The 19889-nt window shown below is 33.0% G+C and overlaps 1 pseudogene; it reads right to left on the bottom strand.

The window, feature by feature from the left end:
• Positions 1–1074: 1074 nt before the first annotated feature.
• LOC139363969 (G2/mitotic-specific cyclin-B3-like) lies at positions 1075–2610 on the bottom strand (annotated as a pseudogene).
• Positions 2611–19889: the final 17279 nt, after the last annotated feature.

Below are 19889 nucleotides of genomic sequence, written 5' to 3'. Positions count from 1 at the left end.
AAGTGTGCAATTAACAATAAACTTGTACACGAGAAACAATATTTCACTTTAAATAATTTTATCTTCCTATAGAATAAGTGGACTTATTTTTATAAGTATATTTATATTTACGGATGGCACTGCTTTAATAAGCACGAACCAGGTGTGCCAAAAGAAAATGTAAAACACATGCTTAAATATCTCTATGAGACAACTAGATATTAATACAAACTTTGTTATTTCCACAACAGTCACTGAACATGTTCACTGCACCTGGGGCAGTTTAGATGCAGGGAACCCAGGGCAGAGAGAGCAAATATTCTTATGCTAAATAACACCTAGAATTAGGAATACATTTGTTACAAATTTATCAATGCCATGGTAAATATCCTTTGACAGTGACTATTCTAGAATTTGTATTTCTAAATAAAGCTTGTTACTTTTCAAGTATGCAGAAACTTTATCTTGGATAAGTCAAATAAATTTTTATATATATATAATATAAATCAAATGTTATATATATTATGTAAACATATATGTTTTAAATTTCTTTTTGATTTTCATTTCCTAAGATCAAATTATTCAAACAATTTAAGTATAAAACTACTTAAGATTTTAATAACTATGATCCTGCAAAACTCACAATATCATCTTGATATTCTCAACCTGGGCAGAATAATATTGAATGTCCATCATTTTTCTAAAATAAATAATCATGTGAATTTATTCCAAACTGCATATTTTTAAGTGAATATGTAATTTAAATTTAAGACTAAAATACTTTTGATATAGAATATGGTAATTTTACAAATAAAAGTGAATAAAATTGTTAAACTAGTTTATACTGCAGTAATATCAACTTTTTTTAAAACAACAATCATTAATTTTTTTAAAAAATCTATTCAAATATCACAATATTTTTTTCTTTCATAAAAACTTAAATATTCACAATATTGTGAGTTTGGAAAAAGATAAAGAGAAAAAATGAAGAAAAGTGATCAAAAGACAAACTCAAGCACAGAATAAACACAGCCTGTTAATAAGCCTGCCTAGCCCTGTGGCTGTTGCTAGAGCGCCAGGCCCTCAGCTTCATAATCAGCAGTTCAAAATCTCCTCCAGTTTCAAGATGTCCAAGGGGAGATTTTGGCGACCTCAAAGAAGACCTGGTGAGAATACTTGAAATACACAGTCTTGAACCTATCACAGGAATGAAAAGTCAGCAGGCTGTTTAGCTGCCTGACCAAGTGGTGAAGCTCAGAGGTCTTGGAGCTACTGTAATATATCAGGGTGGGAGCTCCGTGTCTGAGCATCTTCATGTAGTGGGCCTGGAGGAAGGAGCCAGCAGCTAGCTTGGAAGCTGTCTCCAGATGTAGTCTTATTCCTACATAGTCATCTCACATATAAAGCATGATAAGGTCAATGTCTTCATATTGGCCTGGGCACACCTAGCATATCTGAGCAAAAAATGGTAGGCAATGGGAAAGTTGATGTCAAATTTGAGGATTTGCAGGATGCTGATTTCCATAGCAAGCATCTCATGTCACTGATAAATACCATCACAGAGGTACAGGAAGTCATCCACACAAGATGGGCAGGGTTCTTCAAATTTTGCTGCTATTAAAAAGGCAGTGGGACCAAGAAGTTGTAACCTATCCTTCTTGCACACTACCTCCATGAATTAGTGATCCACTGGCTTCACTACCAAGGACCGGGTCTCCTGGTTCATCTCAAAAGACATCTGCATCTTCCCCAACCAGTTCACAAGAATGACCCTCATGACACTGCTGATGTCAATCTTCCTGTTTATGTGTTTTGGACGTATAAACTTTTCCTTTCTCTGATTCATGTAACCAAAGATTTCCTTGGTATATATTGAGTTGAAAAATGGATCACTATGGTCCTTGTCAATATCTTCCAGAGGAGTCACCTCCTTCAATATTCTCTTGACCTTGCATGAGTGAGGTCTATTGAAAGCACATTCACATTCACTGAACTTGGTGCATTTGAATTTCCCATGCTGGACATGGTGGCAGGGCTGTACTTGCCTATTCTTGATTCAGGGGCAGTGCTAGACAAATATGGCTGATCCCAACTTGGGGGATCAAGAATGTTTTGAGAAAGGATTGCCTTCCTTGTAGGTAGGACTCTTCTGTAGGCCAAAGGCTCTTTGAAGGACAACTCTGTCTCAGTGGTGCGTTTCTTTTTCTTTTTCTTTCTTTCTTTTTTTTTTTTTTTCTTTTTAGACTAAGCCTTGCTTTTGTAAAAAGTCCAGGCTGAAGTGCAGAGGCATGATATCAGCTCACTGCAACCTCTGCCTCTTGGGTTCAAGCAGTTCTCCTGCCTCAGCTTTTCGATTAGCTGGGATTACAGGTGCCCACCACCACACTCGGCTAATTTTTGTATTTTTAGTAGATACGGGGTTTCACCATTTTGGCTAGGCTGGTCTCAAACTCCTGACCTCAGGTGATCCACCGGTCTTGGCCTCCCAAAGTAATGGGATTACAGGCATGAGACACTGCCCCCACCCTCAGTGGTGTGTTTCTTATTCAAAGCTATTATCATATTGAAGAAGAATTCCTCATTAAAGGTAGGCTTTTCCTGCAAGGCTAATGGCTCTCGTTTAATATGCATTATTACAATCACAAGTTAAAAATTTGAATTGTTTTAAACAACCTCATTAAAAAGTGGGCAAAGGACATGAACAAATGCTTTTCAAAGAAGACATATGTGCGGCCAACAAGCATATGAAGAAAAGCTCAACATCACTGATCATTAGAGAAATACAAATCAAAACCACAATGAGATACCATCTCACACCTGTCAAAATGACTATTTTTAAAAAGTCAAAAAATAACAGATGCTGGTGAGGTTGTGGGGAAAAAGGAATGCTCATAAACTGTTAGTGGGAGTTTAAATTAGTTCAACCATTGTGGAAAAGTGTGGTGATTCCTCAAAGTCCTAAAGGCAGAGATATCATTCGTTCCAGTGATCTTATTACTGGGTCTAAACCTGAAAGAATATTAATCATTCTATTATAAAGACTCCTCTTTTATCACCTTATAATTTTCAAAAGGTTAGTATAATTCTTATACAAATATAAAATAAGTATGCATCAAATATTTTATTTAACTCTGTTAATGAGGGGAAAATAAAATGCTATGATCAATTTAAGAAGTTCTTGAGAAATTGTATAAACATATCTCAAAAACAAACAAGTATATAAATATAGACAGAGAGATATTTTACAAAAAGGGTTAGGCTAATATTGCTGGGTTAGATACAAAAGTGGATCTGTCTTAATGCTTTACAAAATAATAAACCTTAGAGGTTATCTGTTTCTGTGGACAGATTATTTGCATCTTCACCAGACAGATGTTTACAAGTTAAACTATGGCCCTACAGAGTTTTAAAAGAGGTAGGTGTATTAGTCAGGGTTCTCTAGAGGGACAGAACTAATGGAATAGATATATGTGTATGTGTGAATGCGTGTGTGTGTATATATAGAGAGATAGTTTATTAAGTATTAATTCACATGATCACAAGTTTCCACCATTATCAACATCCCCCACCAGAGAGGTACACGTGTTACATTATACAATGATGGATGTACATTGTCAAATCATGACCACTCAAACCTATAGCTTATTTTAAAGGTCACTGTAGGTATTACATAATCTACAGATTTGGACAAATGTATAACAGTATGTATTCATGTATATCATAAAAAGTATTTTCACATCCCTAAAGTCCGCCATTCTCTGCTTGTCAATCCCCCCTAATGCCCCCCCCAAACCATACCAAACACTGATCTTTTTACAGTCTTGTACTTTCGTCTTTTCCAAAATATTGTATAGTTATACAGTATGTAGCCTTTTCAGGTTGCCTTTTTACTCTTAGAAGTATGTATTTAAGCTTATCCCATGTCTTTTTTTGTGTGTGTCTTGATAGCTTTTTTCAGACCCTGAATAATATTCCATTGATTAGATGTACCATAGTTTATTTATCCATTCATCTACTAAAGGCCATCTTGGTTGTTTCCAAGTTTTTGCAATTATGAGTAAAGCTGCTACAAGTATCCCTACACAAGTTTTTGTGTGAACATGACTATTCAGCTTCTTTGGGTAAATACACGGGAGCACGATTGGTAAGAGTATGCTTGGTTTTATAAGAAACTGCCAATTGTTTTCCAAAATGGCTATACCATTATGTACTCCTGCCAGCCAGGGATGAGTGAGAGTTCCTGGTATTTTATCTGCACCCTCTTCGGCATTTGGTGTTGTCAGTAGCTTCTCACTGTTCTCTTAATTTTCATTTCCCAGAAGACATTTGATGTGGAACGATTTTTCTATGTTTATTTACCATCTGTATAGTTTCATTAGTGATTTATCTCTTAAGGTCTTTGGCCCAGTGTGTATGTATTTATTTATTTAATTCATTTTTTTGGAGACAGAGTCTCCCTGTCATCTGAGCTGGAGCCAGTGGCCTGATCTCAGCTCACTGAAACCTCTGCCTTCTGGGTCCAATGGATTCTCCTGCCTCGGCCTCCTGGAGTAGCTGGGATTACAGGTGCACACTGCCACACACGACTAGCTTTTTGTGTTTCAATAGAGACAAGATTTCACCATGTTGCCCAGGGTCGTCTCAAACTCTGTAGCTCAGGCATTTCGTCCATCTTGGCCTCTCAAAGTTCTGGGATTACACACTTGTGCCTACCTGGTCCGATTTTTAAATGAGTCTTTCTTTTCTTGTTATTATGTTTTAAGGGTTCTTTATATATTTTGGACAATAGTCCTTTATTCAATGTATCTTTTGCAAACATTTTCTCCCAGTCTTGTGGCTTGTCTTCCCATTCTCTTCACATTGTCTTCTGTAGAGCAGAAGGGTTTAATTTTAATGAAGTCTGGCTTGTCAATTATTTATTTTATGTATTGTGCCTTTGGTATTATATCTAAGAAGTTATCATACACAAGATCATTTAGGTTCTCTCCTATGTTATCTTCTAGAAGTTTTATAGGTTTTCATGTTACATGTAGGCCAATGATCACATTTGTGTTAGTTTTTGTGAAGGGTGTAAGCTGTGTCTAGTTTTTTTTTTTTTTTTTTTTTTTTAAGATTGGGAACTACATTGGTATTTCTTCATATCTGCCTAATTCGGACACAAAATTGTTGAATTAATTAGTCAGTAGAGTTACAGCCAATCGTGTATATATTAAAACATATCACAACCTTTAATCTTTATTAGTAAATGAGAAATGTTAAAAGCATGCAAAACTATCGGTTGAAACTGGCTAGACTGAGAACAATATTGGTAACAATGAGTTATCATAAGAATGCTGATAAAGTCTTAATTATATACACTTAAGTATCAAGTATTAATACTTAAGTAATTAAGTATGCTTATTTAAGTAATTAATACCTAAGTAATTAAGTATACATACTTAACTATATACATTTTCCCATGAAGTCAATTTTTAATGCCTTGTCATTAAAATGGAATTCTCTAGTTTTGAATATATAGATTTCTCTTTTTTTAAATTTGTTCTTTTCTCTTAGTTTCTTCTGTCAGACTTGCAACTGTTAAGTCTTACTATTATATCACTTGATGTTTACATAAATTTTCCTTTCAAAATGTTTTTGTTAATAAAAGGCAATGCTTAGAAAGTAGATAAAAATTCTTAAAATAAAAATTACAATAGAATAAAAAGGTTTTGTTTGCTCTTAGGTGCTTGATGGACAAATAAGTGGGACTTAGTTATTGCTATATTTTAACAATTGTGTTCTATACTTCGAGTTTATGTGACAAATTTCTTGATTCCCAGATATAGCATACAGTGATTATACATAAATACATGTAATTATATTAGCAACTGAGTTTCTGATAGATTATTTCACATAGAAACAAAATGAAATCATGTTTATTTAAGGAACATTGAAATGTCAGAAAACTGCTAAAAAGCACTGTTGTATCATAATTCGATTTTGAAGTGGATCATAAATTAATTACTCATTTACAAAAAATTAAAAGTTATGCATTTATTCAGATAATATTTCAATTTAAAATACTAGAATTTTTTCCAGATAGGGATATATATAGATAGATAGATAGATATAGATATAGATATATAGCAAGTAATTACAATTTGTTGAAAATAAACATTTTGCAATGTTATGTGAATATAACATAGTTACGTAGTTAAAAATTCAAGTATTTGTAAAATGATTAGGGTCTTTTTTAATTTCTAAAATGAATGCTGCATAGTTTAGGTGATTATTAGTAATTCTCTATACTACAAAAATAATGGTGTTATTATCAAAGCAGGTTATGTTGTAAATGAAATATAAGAATATTTTAACTTATTTAGAAAAAAATCAGTTTTACAACTAAAGAAATGTTATCATTTTATAATTACAACAGCTTTATTAAAAAAAAACACAGGAAGTGCTCAGTATTACTAGGAATTTCATGCAGGTCAACAACTTGCATCCTGATTTGCTCATAGTTAAAGCATTCTTTAGGGACTTGAATGTGTATCTCTCTCTTAGAAAACAACACAAATTTTTGTCAGACTTTAAACTTTTAACATTTAAACTTTATTAACAGGTTTCGGGTATGTGGGAAACAATTTGAGAATGACATTTAAAGCAAAATGGATTTTTTAAACATACAACATAGATTTCAGTGTTGCTAACAATGGGACACCATTGTTTCAGTTTTCTTTGTCCTGTAGATAGCCATTTTTTCCCTGATCTTGTATATAGGTATGTATGTATGTGTATATGTGTATATATGTAGGTATGTATTTATATATAATCTATGTATCTATGTAGGAATATATCTAAATATAATATAAATACATACCTACATAGATACATAGATACATGCATATATACATACATACATATATACAGACATGTATATGTCTATTTGTATATATGTAGGTATGTATAAATAATCTATATATACAGGTATATAAGTATATATGTGTGTGTATATATGCATACCTACATATATACAGATAAATATTAGACTGAGAAAAAAATCTGTTATAAAATGTAGCTTTAAAAGGCCTACTGCAGGCATTTATTAATTTATTTGGAGGTTAGGATTTTAAGGAGACTTTATACATGAAACTATGAGCTTATAAGCTTATGAATATGCATATTTATCCCCCATATTTGTTAATAGAAAATTCTGTAGTTAAACTTAAAAGTCAAAATTGAATGTCGCCAATCAGAAAACCAAACAGATGTTTCAAAATATTTAGTTGCTTGGTATAATTAAAGTAAAACATCTGGATTATTAAAAGGGTATTTTTTAATTGAAAGGACTACAAGTTTTAAAATAACTAAATTATATTATAATGACTTAATTTGCAGAACTAAATCTTAGCTTCTTTTTCAGTTTAAATTAAAACTTGTTTCAACTTTTATTGTGTTCTATATATCTAATACTACCAAATCCACTATTATTGTGTTTAATGACAACTGCTCTTCAAAAATTTTTTTCTTTTAATGTAGGACACACTTAATTTAGTCCTTATAGAGGTAATTAAATTTAAGAATTTAATTAAATTTAAATTTAAGATTATATATTTAAAAATATTTTATATTATTACCACTTCTTGTGATAACAATATGAATATAAATTACTCATTATCATACTGAATTAAAAACTAAGTTAAAATTAGATGTAATTTGCTCTGATACTTTTACATTAGACTTACTTTGACTTTTATATTAAACAATGTAAAGTTTTTGGTAATTATTTGTAATCATTGGCTCAACTAGTAAAGTTGTGACGTTTAAAAACATGTTTACATATAAAAGCCTTCAAAATATTTGAATAGCTCATATTCAAATAACAATTATATTCACATTTATTAAACACTCAACTTTGTGTCCTTATATTTTATCTTTTTATGGTCACTAATAAAATACCTAAATCTTAGAGTAATTAAAACAAAAAAAGCTGTCTTGGTATAGAAAATTATAAAGTTCATAATGTTAAAAAATATTACCTATCAACATGTGATTGTTGTAATGTAGGCATCATATAAATATTATATAAATTATACATGTATAATTTTGTGTCATAATAAGAATTTTATTTACTGTGTTCTAAACCAGAATATACCAAAATGTATCACAGAAACTATAACTTAAGTTCTGAGATAGATTAGATTGTTATTTATCAAATACTCACTTCTACCCCATATCTCCTTGGGAAAATAATACTCAACTCCTTTTTCATGGGGCTTTGGCTGCCTAGTGGACAAATTGTTTGTCCTTATAGTTTGCCTAGGGCATAGAAATGTGACTCGCTTTGACAAATGAAATATTATACGATGTGATATAAGCAGAAGTTTCTATTGTGTTTCCATGGTTAAACTCATCCACTTATACTTCTATTATCACTGAGAGGGTGTTTCCTGGGTTTCTGCGGCTCCTTCAGCCTGATTCGCGAACAAGCACAGTTGCAACAGACAGATTAGCCTTCAATGCCTGAATAGAAGCAAAGTCTCCAAGCTGAGCCTTAGTTAGATCAGCTGATCTGCAGTACGTCTATACACTCATAAGCATGAGAAGAAATTCATATTGTTGAATGTTGTTCAGTGTGGGAGCTGAATTGTTGCTTAGCATTTGTTTTTATCCAATACCTAAGTGATATAGGTTGCTTTGATTTGTTTGTGTTTCTATAGTAATCCATGATCTTAGTATTACCTTTAATGGTTTTAGGAACTGAAAGTAATGACAAATTAGTTCCAGCTATTAATATAAACTATATATTTACCAAATGTTCCTCTGTTCTCTAAATCAATGTAGAACAAATTGAGGAATAGTTGATATAGAACAGGAGAGGCTGCATCAGGTATTTTATCTAGATATTCCAAAGAAAAAGAGAAAACACTAATTCTATTCTGTATGTCAACATTTGATTCATTATTTTATGAATAAAGTTTCTAATTTACAAAGACCAAGTCTCCTCTATCATTTACTTCTTAAAATTTGGCCCAGCCTCAAGTGAAAAAATAATTTTTGCTGATATTCTGATTGATCTATGTTAAAGTCTGGCACGATAACCAAAGCACTGCAGGATAGCCAGGAACTTAGAAAAGTGAATTGACTGTTTTTGTGTAACTTCAGAATTTCTGGCAAATTATTTAATGTAGTATCAGCTCATAATTCATAGTACAGTATTAAGAAGACTCTAAATGTCTACACAGAGAAATTGGAACAATTTAAAGAAAGTATTAAACTAATTTACTAAATTAGATAGTTTGGAAGTCTGCATTTCTATGCTTGTTTAATTTAATTAAATAACATACTAAAAAACAATTTCCCCAAAGAGTGCAAAAAGGCTACTGGTCCCATATAATAAGTAAAAAGGTATAGAGAAATTGACATTGTATTAGAGGAGGAAAATGAAGTTGCTTAAACTTAGAAGAGTGTCAAAGCTTCTTATCTTCTCATACTTCTAGCCAAATGAATTGTCCTCTGAATGTGTCTAAATCATTCAGTGGTTACAAATTTATCAAACTGAGCATTTGCTTAATTAATCAGCAAAGCAGGGGCAATAGGATTAAGAGGAAGAACTAGAGGAAGAGTGAAATATCTAGAGATTTAAAACATAAAAACAAAATAGGAGCTATTTCATTTGTGGCATTTGTGCACTTTTTACAGTATTAAAATAAAATAATACATATTTTTAATGGTTAGCAGTAGATAATCATTGTTTTTATATAATGCTTTTAGTACATGGAAGCACTACTACCAAAAACATAATACTCAAAGCGATGTAGAGATTCAGTGCAATCTCTGTCCATTGCAATCTCATTCTGCACAGAAAAAAAAAAAAGCCTAAAATTTATATGTAACCATACAGATACACACACACAAAAAAAACCTGCATAGCCAAATCAATCTTGAGCAAAAAGAATAAGTCTGAAGACATCACACTATGAATTTCAAGATGTATTTCAAGGATATAATAACCCAAAGAGCATGGCACTGGCATACAAACAGACACATTGACCAATGGAATAGGACAGAGAACCCGGAATAAACACACACACATCTACAGTCCTGGGTAAAGAATAGTCTCTTAATAAATGGGGGTGGGAAAACTGGATATTTACATACAGAATGAAAATGGACACTTATCCCTTATATAAGAAGCAACTCAAATGAATTAAAGCCTTAAACAAAAGACATGAAACTATACATCTGCTAGAAAAAAACATAAGGTAAAAGTTCCAAGACATTGATCTGGGCAGTGATTTCTTGGATGTGACCGCAAAAGTACAGGCAACAAGAAGAAAAATGGATAAATGGGATTATATCAAACCTAAAAGCTTCTGCAAAGCAAAGGAAACAAAAGAATAAAAAGAAGTTGTGGGTTACACAAATTAAAGGGTAAATATTTGCAAAACATATATCTGATAAGGGACTAATATCCAAAAAGAAACCAAGAAAATCAAACTGCTTAATTAAGAAAACAAGTAACCCTATTTTAAAATGTGCAAAGGACAGGAACATACATTTCTCAAAAGAAGACATATAAATGGCCAACAGATATATTAGAAATGATCAACATCTCTAATCATCAGGGACATGTAAATTAAAATCACAAGGCAATATCACCTCACACCTGTTAAACTGGCTATTTTCAAAAAGATAAAAGACAAGTATTGCTGAGGATATAGAGAACAGGGAAACTTTATACACTGTTAGCAGTATTGTAAATTGATACAGCCATTTTGAAACACAGTGTGAAGGTTCCTCAAAACACTAAAATTAAAATTACCATATGATTCAGCAATCCCACTTCTGGGTATATATCCAAAGGAACTGAAATCAATATGCCAAAGAGATGTCTGCACTCCATGTTCTTTGCCTCATTATTCACAAAAGTGATGCTACGGAAACAGCCTAAGTGTTCACAAATGAATGAATGGATTTTAACACTGTGGTATGTATGCACAATGAAATACTATTCATGCTTTAAATAAAGAAAATTCTGTCATTTGCAACAACATGGATGAACTTAGAGGACATTATATTAAGTGAAATAAACCAGGCACAGAGAAAGAAATAACATATGACCTCGCTTAACATGTAGAATCAAAAAGAGTCAAGCTTACGAAAGTGTTGAGTAGGATGGTGGTTACCAGGAACTGGGGTAAGTGGGTAGATGCAGAAATGAGAGATATTGATCAATAGGTACAAAGTTTCCTTTTGGTAATCAAAATAAGTTCTGGTGTTTTATTATACAACACAATTACTATTACTAACAATAATGTATATTTCAAAATTGCTAAAGTGTATATTTTAAATATTCTCGCCACAAAGGAATCATGAATATTTGAGGTGATGGATCACTTAGTCTGATTTGATCATTACACAATGTATACATATATTGAAGCATCACATTGTACCACGTAAATATATACAATTGTCATTTGTCAATTAAGATTAAATGAAAATTAAAAAATAAAAACATGATTGAGGAGTCAGAAATCACACTTCTAGAAAATGAATTATCATTGTGTGGGAGAACACAGTTGGTCTAAGAGTACATCGATGTGTTTCTTTGTGTGTATAATCTACACATGTATTCGTGTGTGGTGTGTTTATAAAGTGCTGTCATAATTTCAGAATGCATAGTTAAGCCTGCTAAATACAAGGATGTTGTTTGCTTCAAAACTAGATTGTTTAGTGTGTGGGGTCAGCATTTCCACAAGAATCCTAGGAGATAGATGGTTCCAGGAGCCACAACATAGCTCTATAAAAAGAGCAAACATTCTTTAAGGGGAACATGTGACATGCAGACCAACCTGCATGCCACCTCATCCCGCCCTTCGACATTGGATGAAAATTTTGGCTCAGGACCATATTATCTAAGATGCAGTATTCAAATGGTCTGTGTTTCTGTAACAGTTATTTACCTATATACCAGAGAAAGCCTTTTGAGATACACTAAAGAAAAGGTCCTTTAGAAAGTTAAGAAATGAAAAAAACTGGACAGACACTTTTAATAAAAAAGAAAAACACAGTGACTTCCTTGTTTTGTGTACACAAGCTTGATTATATTATTTTATATTTGAGTAAAAGTAGCAGTCAATTAGTAGTAAATGTTTTATATTTATTATAAACTAGTATTCTTTTGCAATAAGAATGGAGACTAATTTCTATGAGAAAAATTGCTATTCTTTAGGACTCGTGTGTGTGGGTGTGGGTGTACATGCATATGGAATTTTCAGGTATGCATGTGTATGCTAAATTTAAACTACATACTATACAACAAGAAGGAAAAGCTTTGGTATTAATTTCACACTGGAAATTACAAAAGTAAAGTCAGTGTACCAGAATATGGGTTTGCAAAAAAATATGTGCTGGTCTCTGAAGGCCCTCTGGGATATTTTGTACCTGTGTCTTTTCTGGTCCCCTCTCTCTTCAGTCCTGAGGTTGGTGGGACCATCCTGTTATGACTAGCCCAGTAGGGGTCACACCTTCCCTTTGTGGCTTCCTTATCCTACTCTAGCTAATGAGTTGAGTTTATTCATTATAGTCTCCTCAAATAACTTAATTCAAATGTAGATACTGAGCTATAAACAGTGATAATTTTCCCAAGAAAAAGACCAATTTGTATTATTTTTACTACCTTCAACTCGAATATCTCTTCTTTAAATATCAAAGCAAAAAAGATTTTTGTAGATCCCTCAAATTATTGAAAGTTAATGTTGCACTAAAGAAAACACTTTATTTCAACAAACTCTGGTATAAAATATAGATCATATATATGATAGATATATAGATATTTTATATCCATGTAATATATATTTCATTTTTAAATGGATATTTTATTTATAGATATATTTTAAATATGTGTGTAAATATATACACGAACATTCACAAACCATTTGATATCTATATACAGATACACATATAAATATGTATACTATCGTTTGCAAGTAATTGATTTCTTGTACTTGACAATCTATACAATGTAATTTTGAAAAATGGATGAATAAACATTTTATCGATTCGATATTTGTAAAATTAAGTTGCTTTTTTCACAAAACTCTCATTCTTTACTTTGTAAAAGACATCTAATATTTATATCTATCATAAGGCTAATTGTCAGTATTATTGATACGATTATGAAAACACAGTGTTAATGACTTTTATTCCTGAATCTAATTCACATGTAAGATAATAGGGAAAATTTGCAAATCTTTCTGATGCTGTTATTCACACTGCTCCAGCTCTTTTTCCTTGTTCTTATCTTCTTCTCTCCCTTCATTTTCCTGTATATCTTCACTCTCCTCTGCTGTCTCTCCTTTTTCTGTTACTACTGCTGCACCTTCACTGGCTGCTGCTGTTTGAGCTTCTCCTCCTTCACATTGCTCTTTCCCTTCTCCACTTTTCACTGTCTCCTATTTCTCCTTTCTTCTTTATCTTCTGCCATTCCCCTTTTTCTCCTGTCCTCCTTTTCTTCTTCTCTTCCCTTTCCCCTTCCTTCTCTGCCTCTTCACCTTTTTCCCCTTCCTCTTTTTTCTTCTTCTTATAACCATCTATATATCTTATGTATGTGGTAAATATCATTATGTAACATCTAAAGGCAAATCTTATTTTATGTCTTAGACTTCTGTATAACTCAAAACTGTCATCTTGTCTTTACAAAAGATTAAATGTGGTGGATTCAGCAAATATTTTTCCAACCTCCTGCTATTTTAGATTAGTCGTCTTGATTAGTTTACTCTTTGTTCCTACATCATTTGTCTTCGTGTTCTTGAAGTAGTCAGATTGTCTAGAAATCAGAAAGAGTAATCAAGGCTGTAAGATTTTAATTCTTATTATCGAGGCTATGCAAAATTATAATTTTAAATTTAAAAAGTCAATGTTTATTATATTACAGAGAATCATTTGGGATTATTGGCGAGAGGAAATTGCATTTTCACCCTAAGCAAAAATTATTTAAAGCAATTACTGTGATGGTGTCTCTACATACAAATAACTTCACCTTTTTGTTAACACTTGAATACAATGTTGATGGATTAATATGTAGTTTAGGAATATATTAGAATTCAATTTCATATGTATTAGAAGTTTTATTTTTAAATTAGATTGAAAGGTAGGTACTTTGTTTCTGAAGGTAGAAACTGCAGACCGGGCACAGTGACTTATGCCTGTAATCCTAGCACTTTTGGGAGGCCAAGGCGGGCAGAGCGCTTGAGCTTTTGAAACCAGCCTGAGCAACACGGCCAAACTCCGTCTCTACAAAAAAATATACAAAAGTGAGCTGGTAGTGGTGGTGTGTGCCTCTAGTCCCAGCTACTCAGGAGGCTGAGGTGGGAGGATCAACTGAGCCTGGGGAGGTCGAAGATGCAGTGAGAGGTGATGTCACTACTAAACTCCAACCTGGGTGACACCATGAGACCTTGTCTAAAAAAATAAGTAAAAAAGAAAGAAAAAGAAAAAAAGAAAAAGAAAAAGAAAGAAAGAAGGAAGGAAAGGAAAAGCAAAACCAAACCCTGCACATGGATACTGTACGTGTGTTTAGATGCATATATGTATACATGGCCTACTCTTCTCTGGGGACCTCTGACTGATACATATACAAGCATTGAAAAATTTTCAATCAGTCTTAGGGAGGAAAACTTCTCTCTTAATAGAGAAAGTCTATATTGTTGTTTTTTTATGTGTCAGAAATATTATTTCACTTTAATATTACTGAATATAAACTATTTTTATATTAAAACACATTCCAATTATAAAAAATACAACAATTTATTCATGCATTAGATTCAAATTGATGTTTCCAACAGTTTCCTGGGCATATGTAACTTTGGAAGCACCCACTAAACAACCTTTCTTCTCATCCATGACATCATAGTTTTGGCAACTACAGCTTATGGACCCAAATCGGCTAATCACATGTTTTTATACATAAAGCTTTATTGGATCACAACTACACTCCTCATTTGCTTAGTTATTTCCTATGTTGCTTCATGCAACAGTGGCAGAGGTGAGTAATTTGTCACATACGCAATATGGGCCATATGCATAAAGTGTTTACTATGCGGCTTTTTACAGAAAAAAAAGATAAAATACCACTGTTGCCGTTATATTATGTAGGAAAAGCCCAGCTCTGTTGAATCACAATCTCTGCCTTCGGTCTGAACTATAAATGTTGAGGGTGGCTGGATGAAAGACAATTATTCTCACTTTAAATTCGTGACTGCTGCCATTAAATAGGACTGTGGTGGCTAGAAAACTTGCTACATTTTAGTAAGCAATTTCCATCTGTGATGATTAATTTTCCATTTCATCTAGACTGAGTCACAGGGTACATAGATGCTTGGTTCAACATTATTTTGGATGTTTCCGCAAAGGCATTTTTGTATGAGATTAACATTTAAATTGGTAGAGTAAAGCAGTGTAAGTGGGCCTCTTCCAATCCATCAAAGTCCTCCCTATAACCAAAAGGCTGAGCCTCCCTGGAGTAAGAATTCTTCCTGCTTCATGGCCTTCAAACTGGGACATAGGCTTTGTTCCTGTCTCCAGTTTGGAACAGAAACATAGAAACATTAGCTTTTCTGGGATCTTGGGCCTGCCTACCTTCTGACTGGAACTATACCATCAACACCAACCTTCCTGGGCCTTCAGCCTGCTGACTTATTCGGCACATATTAGGCCTTGTCAGCCTCCATAAGCACATGAGTCAGTTCCTTACAAAAAATCTCTCTATTTAAATATACATATGTGTGTATATGTTTATATATTGTTTTTGTTTCTCTGGAGAGCCCTAATGTACTGTCTCATGCATCAGAAAGACTATTGCAAACTTTCTCCTCTTGGTCAAATCATCTTTATTTTCTTCACGTTCTACTGACAGTTTTTCTACAAACCTAATTAAAAAAAAAAAAAAAACTCTAGACACAATAAAGATAAGGCATTTTCATCTATATCTACCAGTCAACCTGCATCTATATTATGTTCATTCCCTAGGGTAAGGGACTGAAGCACACAGCTGATAGAAACTAGAGACGGAAAATAAGAAACCAAATGAGATGTATTTTAAACATTGCCATAGATTTGAAATCTTTCTTAATATACTGGTGTGTCATTTGTGCAAGTCATAGAGCTAATTCTTAGTGTCTAGCCCCACTTATAAGAAATGTAGTTGAAGATACATGTTTTTCAAAATAATATGAGGAGCATTAACTGTTAGCATTCTGTAAACCTAAGTAGAAAACTGGAGGAAGAAATATGAGAAAAAGCTGATAAATATAGAGTTGAATAAAATGTATAAAAGAAATAACACTGATTTTAAACTATTTTATATTATTTTCTTACTTCCTGGAAATAAAACACATATCTCTTTCTGGAAAAACAACTTGACTTAAAAATAAGTTAACTTTGTAACAGGGAAAAATTACATGGAGTAAACTTGTCTCCAAAAGATAAATACATGTGCTGGAGTATGTGTATGCCACTGTGTGTATGGAGGCACACAAGTGTATTGCAATATCATTTTATTTTTGAGATAATATTTTTTACTTAAAGTATTACTATTCTAATTAAATTTTTAATATTTCTGAAATAATTACACAAACTTCTTAAATGTCTTTCACTAATGTAGGTGAAATATTGCTACCAAATAATATTTATGCCTTTTTATTTTTATTTTTTGAGGTAGGATCTCACTCAGCCACCCTGACTGGAAGGCAGTGGTACAATCTTGGCTCACTGCAGCCTTGAACTTCTAGGCTCAAAGGATCCTCTCACTTCAGGTCCATGAGTAGCTGAGACTACAGGCACACACCACAATGTCAAGCTTTATTTTTTTTAAATTTTTACCTTTAGTAGAGACAAGGTGTCACCATATTGCCCAAGCTAATCTCAAACTCCTGGGCTCAAGCAGGCATCCTGCCTCAGCCTCCCAAAGTGTTGCGAGTACTGGCATGAGCCACTGTGTCTGGCCAATAGTCATGCCTTTAAAAACAAGAACAAAATGTAATCATTGTAAGGGGAAACATCTTTAGAAGGGTAGGATAATAACGTCTGAAAACCTGCTCTTTCACAAAAGTAATAAAGCTGGCACACACACACACAAAAAAAGAAGTCAATGTCAACATTTTCAGAACTTTTTTTCAGACTTTTATTTTAGATTCCGGGGATACATGGGTAGTTTTATTCCCTGGGCATATTGTGTGATGTTCACCGAGGTACTGAGCATGGTACCCGATACTTTTTCAACTTTTGTCCCCTTCCCCAAGTCACTCTTCTAGTAGTTCCATGTCTATTGTTGCCATCTTTATACCCATGAGTACCTGGTGTTTAGCTCCCACTTATAAGTGAGAATGTGCATTTGGTTTTCTGTTTCTGTGTTAATTCATTTATGGTAATGGCCTCCAGCTGCATCCGTGTTTCTGCAAAGGAAATTATTTTGTACTTTTTAATTGCTGCATAATATTCCATTGTGGCTATGTACCACATTTTCTTTATTTAGTCTACCATTGATGGGCACCTTCGGTCCATGTCTTCGCTATTGTGAATACTGCTGTGATATACATGTGACTATATATATATATATTTTTTTTTTTGGTAGAATGATTTGTTTTCTTTTGGATATATACCCAGTAATGAGATTGTTGAGACAAATGGTACTTCTGTTTTAAGCTCTTTCATAATTCTCCAAACTGCTTTCCATAGCAGTTGTATTAATGTTCATTCCCACCAACAGTGTATAATCATTCCCCTTTTTATTTATGCAACCCACAAGCATCTGTTGAATTTTTTTCTTTTTTGACTTTTTAATGATGGCCATTCTGACTGTATGAGATGTTATCTCATCGTGGTTTTTATTTGCATTTCTCTAATGATTAGTGATGTGGGACTTTTTGTCATATGTTTGTTGGCCTCTTGTATGTCTTCTTTTGAGAAGCATCTGTTCATGAACTTTGCTCATTTTTAAATTTTTTTTTTCTGTATTTCCAATTGTTTAGTTCCTCATAAATTCTGGATATTAGATCTTGCTGGATGCATAGTTCGTGAATATTTTATGCCATTTGTAGGTTGTCTGTTTACTCTGTTGATAGTTTATTTTGCTGTGTAGAAGCTCTTTAGTGTAATTAGGTACTACTTGTCAATTTTTGGTTCTGTTACAATTGCTTTTGCAGACCTAGTCATAAATTATTTCTCAAGAGCAATGTCCAGAATGGTGCTTCCTAGGTTTTCTTCTAGGATTCTTACAGTTTAAGGTCTTACATTTAACTCTTTATTCCATCTTGAGTTAACTTTGGTATATGTTTAAAGGTAAGAGTACAGTTTTTTCCTTCTGAATATGGCTATCCCGCCATTCCAGTACCACTAATCAAGTATGCAGTCCTTTCCCCATTGCTTGTTTTTATCAACTTTGTCAAATATCAAATGGCCCTAGATGTGCAGCCTCACTTCTGGATTTTCAATTCTGTTTGATTGGTCTCTGGCTGTTTTTGTACTAGTATCATGCTGTTTTACATACTGTAATCTTATAGTATTGTGTGAATTCAGTTAGTGTGATGACTCTAGCTTTGTTCTTTTTGCTTAGATTTGCTTTGGCCATTCGGGGTCTTTTAAAGTTCCATATGAATTTTAGAGTAGCTTTTTTCTATTTCTGTGAAAAATAATGTTGGTTTGATAGAAGTAGCATTGAATCTGAAGGATTTGAGATAATCCAAGGAACATTTACACAATAACAAGGGGTAAATTTCAGTGACAATAGTGTTTTATGGTGTTTTAACTTCAGCTACCAACATCTCCTCTTTTCAGCTCTGTAGTCATTTTTGAAACTAAAGTACACATCCACAGTCACTGTGAAATTCAGCAATCTAATCCCAGGTCACTGGATGTCTTAGCCACTAGAAGAGGAAGAGCAGGTGTGAGGCTTTTCAAGAAGCCCTTGCTTGGATATGGAGTGTAATATTCTAAATCAAATTTAGGAAGGTGTTGGCTATTCTTCAAAAATTTTTTCTTCATCTTTCTTTCAGCTCCTCCTGGGACTCTGATAATATAGCCCCCCCCGCCCCCCACCGCTATGTTTGATAATACACAACATGTGTCTGAGTCTCTGTTCACTTTTTATAACTATTTTTTATTTCTATTTCTCAGACTGGACGTTCTCACATAAACTATCTTCAGATTTTCTCATTTTTTTTTTCTGCCAAATAAACTCTACTATTAATACACTCCAGTGAATTTTCCATATCAGTGTGCATTATGCAGAAGATCAATATTTGAAAAAGAGGATAAGCCAAGTAAAGATCAATGTCCCTTATGAATATAAATGTAAATTCATTAGAAAAATTCTAGAAAACTAAATTGTTTTTAAATGGATCATATACCATAACCAAGTGGGATTTATATTAGTAATGCATGTTTGGCTTAATTTAAACAAAACAGTGTAAAACATCACAGTGATAGCATAAAGGAAAAAACAATGTGATCATTTTATTGATGAAGAAATATCATTTGACAAAATGCAACAAACTTTAATTATCATCTAAACACTCAATCAAATAAAAATAGAAGGGAAATTCCTCAACCTATAATAGGGCACCTATGAAAAATGTATAGCTAACAATCTACGGCAAAAGACTGAACACATTCCTCCTCAGAATGGCAAGAGGCCGAGAACGTCATCTCTCACCCTTTTAAATCAACATTTTATTAGACATTATAGGCAGGACAATTAGGCCAGAAAAATAAATGGAAACATTTAGAGTGGGTTGGAAGAAGTAAAACTACCTCTGTTCAGATTATATCAACTTTCCTGTAGAATCTTAATAATAATAACGAAAAGAATGAATCAATCATTTCAGAATCTGCAGGATACAAACTCAGCATATTACAGAAATAAAATGTAT

Source organism: Macaca nemestrina, chromosome 6 (assembly GCF_043159975.1).
Source record: "Macaca nemestrina isolate mMacNem1 chromosome 6, mMacNem.hap1, whole genome shotgun sequence".
Lineage (NCBI taxonomy): Eukaryota > Metazoa > Chordata > Mammalia > Primates > Cercopithecidae > Macaca > Macaca nemestrina.
This window is presented reverse-complemented; position numbering and strand designations above follow the sequence as displayed.